Here is an 8,992-nt window from a genome sequence, read left to right as displayed (position 1 = left end):
ACCCAGACTTTCTAACGTTTCCATCTCATGAGATAACTTGCATCGGGAAGCCAAACATTCTAATGTAAAAGCTTCCATCTCATTTTTCATATCCACTTGGTGCTAAGCATAATTCCCTTTAAAAATCTTATTAAGTCTTTACTTAAGTTCATGTTCATAAAAGAATGCACTAGGCACTCAAGTCAACATGGTATAATAATAGCTCATGGATTCATTAGGTGAGAATGTCCTTTCAACCTTAGAATCATCAACATGTGAGTAAACCTTTCACATCATATTCATAGTATGTTCATGAGAATAGACTTCCATTCAACACAACAATACCATCATAGTCATAAACATAACATACAAAGTCATGTGTAAGGGTAGGGGAGAATGATCTTACAACAAAACCACAATCACACAATCATCATAGGATCTTCACTTTCTAAGTGAATCATAAGCTCACACACAATTCTCATAAAAGATGTACAAACCCTCATACTTTTGCCCTACAAGGGTCATGAATCACAACCAACCCAAACTTATACAATTACTACATGATATAGGAGGGATTTCATGATTCAATAACTAATTCACCATAAACACAATCAATTGACATACTTCTAATATTAACCAACCCAGATCATCAATTCATAATTCATCAATATGGGGGAATCATGGGTCCATGGAGAGATTTTATCATAATTCAACAATACTCCATCAATCCAACCATGATTCATCATAACCAACCATAATAAACCATAAATAAATAATTGAAAATGTTTTTGGAAGAAGACCCATGACATAGATTGAAAACCTAGGTTTGGGGGAAATTAGAATCTTGAAAATCAACTTTTGAGGGGACTCTATTGGTGGAGACTACCCATAGATGAAAAGAAAACATACCTTGATTAGAAATCTCCAAGAAATTTGAGGAAGAACCTTTGCAATCCACAAACCCTAGCTCCAATTACTCCTTTCTTCTTCTTTGAGTTTAGAGAGAGAAGTATTGAGAGAAGAGGAAGTTTTTGATTTGATTTGGGTGTTTGTGAATAATAACTTCGACTCAAGGATTTTGACTTAAAAACAATGTATATAGTACCCCAAAAATTAACCAAAACAACCCCACTTTAATTGGACTAAAAATAAAAGGACTTAACTAACCTTCATTTAAGTCACCACGTCAGGGACCACGAGCCACCTCACAAGCCGTGGTGTGGACCACGACCCGTGGTCTTGCTCTTGAAGGTGAGGCAGTGGCTAAGATTTTGGAGCACAAGGCTCTTTCGCCTAAGACATCTTCACGATCCCCTTCATTAGTCGTGCTGATGACCACGATCCATGGTCACACTCGTGAAGGGTGAGGCAGTAGCTAGGCTACTTCGTGCCACCAAGTCACCATGCCTAAGTCATCTTCACGAAGGGCTCCACGAGCCATGGTCAAGACCATGAGTTGTGGTCCCTTTCGTGAAGTTGAGGCAGTGGTTAGGATTTTTGTTAGCCAATTTTCCAGGCCAAGGAAGGTTCATGAGCCGTGGAATGGACCACGATCTGTGGTCCCACTCGTGAAGGTGGGGTAGTGTGCTCCAAGTTGGGGGCAGCCTTGGCTTGGCCCCTTTGCCTTGGCACTTGCCCCTTTGCCTTGACCCTTGTAACCCTCATTTCAACTCTAGAAGGTCTTCTAATCTACATGGAGTCATTTTATGAGTTTTAACCTTCACGTTTAGGCTCTAGTTTAACCTACCATTATTTTGAGTGTTACATTATCTTCCCCTTGGGAACATTCGTCCTCGAATGACGATTTAGACACCTTACGGAATTAAAGACTCAAGACTAGCATTCCATCACACATGCAACATCTAAATAATGCACAATTCAAAGGAGGAAACATCAACTCCATCTCAAGACTTAATAAATGCATTAATAAGGAAGTAGAAGCTACATTCTAAACCCATTATGCACAAAACTGATCATTTCACATAATCATAAGAGGAACTACCTTCTCCAACTCAAGCAAGATCAACACAACATTAGGGAGCCAACATGCCATTTCATCACCAGCATAACTAAGAATGTTCATCAAAATCATCTCATGAAGTCATATATGTCATCATCATACTAAAATGCAAGTCAACATGAGAAACACATAATTTATGAAAGCTCAATTTACACAAAACATGAATTTTCCCCAAGAATATGCATAACATAAGGAAATCATGGAAAAGATCATACAACATACGTGACTTCCAAAACACCAAAACTCAAGAGGAGCTACTTACTTTAAACTTGAATAGAAGTAGAAGGAAAAAGATGAGGATAACGGGATTTCATATCGGCCTCGGCTTCCCATGTAGCACCCTCAACTAAGTGATTCCTCCATAAAACTTTCACAGAAGTTACTTCTTTGTTTCTCAACTTCGTAACTTTCCGATCTAAATTCTTTATCGAAACTTCTTCATAAGAAAGACTCTCATCAACTCCCAAACCCTCTATAGGAATGATGGATATCGGATCACCAAAACACTTCTTAAGCATGGAAACATGAAATACCAGGTGAACCGAAGCCAATTCATTTGGTAAGTCTACATCATAGGCAACCATCCCAATACATTGCAAAATTTGATATGGGCCCACACACTGGGGACTAAGCTTCCCCTTCTTACCAAACCTCATCACACCCTTCATAGGTGAGATTTTCAAGTAGACCCAAGCACTAACTTCGAATTCTAGATCTCTCCTTCTAACATCGGCATAAGACTTTTGCCGACTTTGGGCCGTCTTCAACCTCTCTCTAATGAGTCGAACTTTTTCAATGACCTCATAAACTAGTTCGGGACCAACTAGAGCAATTTCACCTACTTCAAACCAACCAATTAGAGAGCTACACCTCCTACCATACAATGCTTCAAAAGGAGCCATGGCGATACTTGAATGGTAACTATTGTTGTAGGCAAACTCTATCAATGGTAGATTATCGTCCCAGTTACCCTTGAAGTCTATGGCACATGCCCTCAATATGTCCTCTAAGGTTTGGATGGTGCGTTCCGCTTGACCATCCGTTTGAGGATAAAAAATGGTACTAAGCTTAACATTGGTACCTAGCCCTTTATGAAATGCCTTCAAAAAGTGTGAAGTAAATTGAGTACCCCGATCTGAAATAATCGATAACGGAACCCCATGTAACTTCACTATCTCCTTAACATACAAATTGGAATAATCTTCCGCCAAAAAGGAAACCTTGACGGGAATAAAGTGGGTGGATTTTGTCATTCTATCAACAATGACCAAAATAGAATCATGTTGCCTTCGAGTACGAGGCAAACCCACAATAAAATCCATATTCACATCCTCCCAATTCCAAGTAGAAATATCTATATTTTGGGACAAGCCTCTCGGCCTTTCATGTTCGACCTTAACTTGTTCACAATTCGGGCATTTGGCTACAAAACTCGCTATATCCTTCTTCATACCATTCCACCAATAGACTTCCCGTAGATCACGGTACATCTTGGTGGCTCCCGAATGAATAGAATACCGCAAACCATGAGCTTCTTCTAGAATTCACTCTCTCAAGCCATCAACATCCGGAACACATAATCGACCTTGGTACCTAAGCACCCTATCTCCCCCTTGGGAGAAGGGCTCAACGGATTTGTTGAGCATCGATTCTTTCAACTCCATTAATATGGCATCACGGTCTTTGCTTGGACTTCACGTCCCTGATTCGGAACCATTATACACTATGACGCCACCCTCGGTTGAATCCACTACTTGGACACCCAACCGGGCCAACCTATGCACATCCTGAACTAATTCCTTCTTTTCATCTTCTACATGAGCCACACTAACCATGGATAATCGACTTAGGGCTTCCACAACTATATTAGCCTTGTCGGGGTGGTAAAGGACACTCATGTCATAGTCCTTTAAAAGTTCTAACCACCTTCTTTGTCGGAGATTCAAGTCTTTTTGGGTAAACACATATTGAAGACTCTTGTGATCGGTGAAATCATCTACATGGACCCCATAAAGGTAATGTCTCCATATCTTCAAAGAAAACACTACCTCCGCTATTTCAAGATCATGGGTCGAATAAGTCATTTCATGGATCTTGAGTTGCCTTGAAGCATATGCAATCAGTTTACCATGTTGCATAAGGACACATCCCAAACCCACTCGAGAAGCGTCACAATATACTACAAACCTATCGGTACCCTCCGGTAAGGTCAACACCGGAGCTAAAGTAAGCCTATCTTTCAACTTTTGGAAGCTTTTCTCACAAGCCTCTGACCACACAAATTTAACCTTCTTTTGAGTCAAGGCTGTCAACTGAGAAGCAATGGAGGAAAAAACCTCAACAAACCTTCTATAATAACCGGCCAAACCCAAAAAGCTCCTAATATTGGTAGGAGTTAGAGGTCTAGGCCAACTCTTGACCGCATTCGCCTTCTTAGGATCTACCTCGATACCCATGCCTGCCACAATATGACCAAGAAAGTCAACCGACCTTAGCCAAAACTCACATTTACTAAACTTAGCATATAATTGGTGGTCTTTAAGGACCTGCAATACAATCTTCAAATGATTCATATGTTCACCATCTTTTCTTTAATATTTCAAAATATCGTCAATAAAAACGATCACAAACTAATCAAGATATTGCGTAAATACCCTATTCATTAGATCCATGAATGTTGTCGGGCTGTTGGTTAAACCAAAAGATATTACTAGGAATTCATAGTGACTATATCTTGTTTGAAAGGCCATTTTGGGAATGTCAACCCCTCTCACCCTTAGTTGGTGATAGCCCAAACGTAGATCAATCTTCAAAAAGTAACTAGCTCCTTGGAGTTGGTTATACAAATCGTCTATTCTAGGAAAATGATACTTATTGTTGTCACCTTGTTCAATTGGCGGTAGTCTATACACATTCTAAGGGACCCATCCTTCTTTCTCACGAACAATACCGGAGCACCCCATGGAGAGATGCTTGGTTGTATAAAGCCCTTGTCTAACAAATCCTTGAGTTGTTCCTTCAACTCTTTCAATTTGATCGTAGCCATTCGATTAGGAGAAATGGATATGGGTTGTATATCCGACAAAAGATCAATGCCAAAGTCTATTTCTCGTTCGGAAGGAATGTCGGGCAAGTCATCGAGAAAGACTTCCAAAAACTCAATCACCATGGGGACCGACTCTAAGGAAGGGGTTTCGAACTCAACATCCTTCACCCTAACAATATGGTAAACACACCCCTTGGAGATCATTTGCTTAGCTTTGAGACAAGAAACACATTGACCTCTAGGAATAAAATTTCCCCCCTTCCACACTAGAGTAGACTCATTTGCAAATTGGAACTTTACTATCTGAGTCCTACAATCAATGGAAGCATAGCAAGCATGCAACCAATCCATACCCAAATTGACATCAAAGTCTAACATGTCTAATTCTATCAAATCAACCAAAATGACCTTATGAGACAAAGAAACAAGACAACTCCTATAGACTCTTTTTGCCACTACCGAGTCACCAACCGAGGTAGAAACTGAAAAAGGTTCTTCTAACACATCGAGGAGTATTTCAAATTTCATAGCCACAAAAGGTGTAACAAAAGACAAAGTGGCATCGGGGTCTAACAATCCGTAAACATCAATGGAGAAAACTTGTAACATACCGGTCACAACATCTGGGGAGCTCTTTTGGTCACCTCTAGATTGAAGAGCATAAAAGTTGTTTTTCTTGGGAGCATTGGGATTTGAACCACTAGGAGGGACTTGCTTTCCCTCTTTTCCTTTAACCTTTAGCATGGGAAAATCCCTCATCAAATGACCACTCTTCCGACAATTAAAGCAACCATCGGTGCCAACTAGGCACTTACCACCATGCTTTTTGCCATATTTTGCACAATTTAACCTATCCACATAAGAACCACCACTATTACCTCCTTGTGGCTTAGGGTTAGACACCCTATATTTGTTGAACCTTGGATCACTAGAGGAGCCTCGGTTGGAGAACCTTCTCTTGAACCTTGGTTTACCTTGATTCTCAAATTTACCTTTGGAAGGATTCCCATTATTGGTCCTTGCCTTCTTTACTTCCCTATTCACTTACTTAAGCTTTTGTTCCTCAATTTGTTCGGCATGAACCATAAGACATGAAATATTCATATTTGGGATAAGCATTGCCGAACGACATTCATTGACTACTAAGTCAGATACCCCCATAACAAATTTGTTCGTCTTGGTCCTAGAGTCCGCTACAAAGGTTGGAGCATATATAGACAATTGGGTGAATTTAAGGCCATACACTTTCACACTCAAACCCCCTTGTCTAGGATTTATGAACTATTGCATCTTTTATTCCCTCAACTCTAGGGGAAAGAACCTATCAAGGAAGACCGACTTGAACAATTCCCAATCTACCGGACCCGCCCCTATGGGTCTCTCACATTTCCATTGCTCATACCATACTTGAGCCACATCCTTCAATTGGTAGGCGGCTAGTTCCACCTTCTCTTGGGATGACACCCCCATAGCATCAGGTACTTTAAACACCTCATCAACAAACCCTTGTGGGTCCTCCTCCTCTTTGGAGTCATAGAACATGGGAGGATTCATTCTAGTGAAATATCTTATCCTTGAACCGGTTGTACTCACATTGGGGTTTACATGAGTCCTAGCATCCCTATTGACTTGAGTCGTCACGACTTGAGTCAATACTTGGAGTGTCGACCTTATTTCAACATTTGTCATAGCCCCTGCATCAATAGGAGCTTGAGGAACTTGACGACCTTGAGGACCTTGGGGAGGAACTCTCTCATTCACCATCTCTTCTTCCATCCTTCTTGCGTTCGCCTTTCTTGTATTCATATCCTATAGACACAAAAGAATGGTTCTCGAAAGGACTTCATAGATTTAAAACTCTAAGGCATGACTAAAGAGTAATGAAAGAAGTGAAAGTTCCTAAACATCTTATAGCCTCTCATTCATAAGTGTGGCGTGCTTCACACTCATGAACAAGACTCAACTAGACGTGGTTCATGAGACATCATCGTAGAATCATTCTAAACCTTGTGCTTTAATTGCCAAGTTTGTCACGACCCGGAGTTACCCCTATATGTAACACAATGTACTTGACCCTGAAGGGATCTTATACAAGCCCTTAGCATAATCATAACATAAGCAATAGAAATTATGCGGAATTTAAAACTTTAACAATAGAAGTCTTTTCATTAATATCAAAAGTAGGAGTCTAGACACCATCTCAATGAACTATCTACTACAATAGAATGTCAATAAGGGTCGCAGCCCTTTACAATATAGTCTTTAAAAGAAATGTAAGATAGGAACTAAAAATGAACAATCCATCCTCAAACATGAGGACTAACCAATCTTGGGGAGATCCAATCCAAGTCTTGCTCAAATGAAGGAAATACAACTCAATGCCCGAAACCTACACTTATAAGAAAATGTAGAATATGGATTAGCACAAAAGTACTAAGTATGGAAGCCATGCATAAAAATCCTTAAAACATGCATAAAAGGGACATTTAGTTGAAACCATGCATTTATCAAGTTTAAAAGTCATCATGCGCATTTATGAAGAAACATAAGTCAAACCATATCATAAGCAACCCCCAAGCTATAGTAGTACAATGCAAATGCAATATCCCATAACCATACCATATGCTAAGTACCACTTTTGGGTCACCAACATCATACATATCATACCTTAACCTCATTCATAGCCAATACTCATATACAAGGAAACATTCATATTCATAACTTGTAGCAAGTAAAATTAACCTTAACAACCATACACATTGTACATGCATAATTCATAAGTATTCATAGCATAACAGAACCTCACCACAACCCCTCTTAAAGCCCACTTGTGCAATGCATAAATAGAGTCTCATCCCCCCACTCATACTAAATAGTACCTCTTGAGAGGTCATAGTTAAAGTCCATGTTCTTATCATAATTCATATTATTATCATATAGGGAAATTTAGCCTTAACCAACATAGACCATGTGAGCTACACGGAATTCGGTGTATTACCCCCACACTGAAAAGAGGTGTCCTACTTGCCTAAGGTAGAACTAACATAATAGCTTTTAGGTGGATCCACTAGCTAAAGACCTATGTGGGAACATAGTTATGGGATAAGGAGATTGCTACTAGAAACTCAAATTTTCTAACGTAAAAGGTTTCCATCTCATGAGATAACTTACATTGGGAAGCCGAACATTCTAATGTAAAATCTTCCGTCTCATTTTTCATATGCACTCGGTGCTAAGCATAATTTCGTTTAAAAATCATATTAAGTTTTTACTTAATTTCATATTCATGAAAGAATACACTAGGCAGTTAAGTCAACATGGTGTCATAGTAGCTCATAGATTCATTAGATGAGAATGTCCTTTCAACCTTATTATCATCAACATGTGAGTAAACCTTTCACATCATATTAATAGTGTGTTCATGAGAATAGTCTTTCATTCAACACAACAATATTATCATAGTCATAAACATATCATACATAGTCATGTGTAAGGGTAGGGGAGAATGATCATACAACAATACCACAATTATACAATCATCATAGGATCTTCACTTTCTAAGTGAATCATAAGCTCATACACAATTCTCATAAAAGATGTACAAACCCTCATAATATTTCCCTACAAGGGCCATGAATCACAACCAACCCAAACATACACAATTACTACATGATATATGAAGGATTTCATGATTCAATAACTAATTCATCATAAACACAATCAATTGACATACTTCTAATATTAACCAATCCACATAATAAATTCATAATTCATCAATATGGGGGAATCATGGGTCCATGAGGAGATTTTATCATAATTCAATAATACTAAATCAATCCAACCATAATTCATCATAACCAACCATAATCAACCATAAATAAGCAATTGAAAACGTTTTTGGAAGAAGACCCATGACATAGATTGAAAACCCTAGGTTTGGGGGAAAT

The 8,992-nt window shown here is 39.0% G+C and overlaps 1 pseudogene; it reads right to left on the bottom strand.

Moving 5' to 3' along the window:
• Nucleotides 1–1,479: 1,479 nt before the first annotated feature.
• On the bottom strand, nucleotides 1,480–6,821 carry LOC125831911 (uncharacterized; annotated as a pseudogene).
• Nucleotides 6,822–8,992: the final 2,171 nt, after the last annotated feature.

Source organism: Solanum verrucosum, unplaced genomic scaffold, assembly GCF_900185275.1.
Source record: "Solanum verrucosum unplaced genomic scaffold, falcon-dt-bn FXZP01000185.1, whole genome shotgun sequence".
Taxonomy (NCBI): Eukaryota; Viridiplantae; Streptophyta; class Magnoliopsida; order Solanales; family Solanaceae; genus Solanum; species Solanum verrucosum.
Note: the sequence above shows the minus strand (reverse complement) of the source record. Positions and strands in the feature narration are given on the sequence as shown.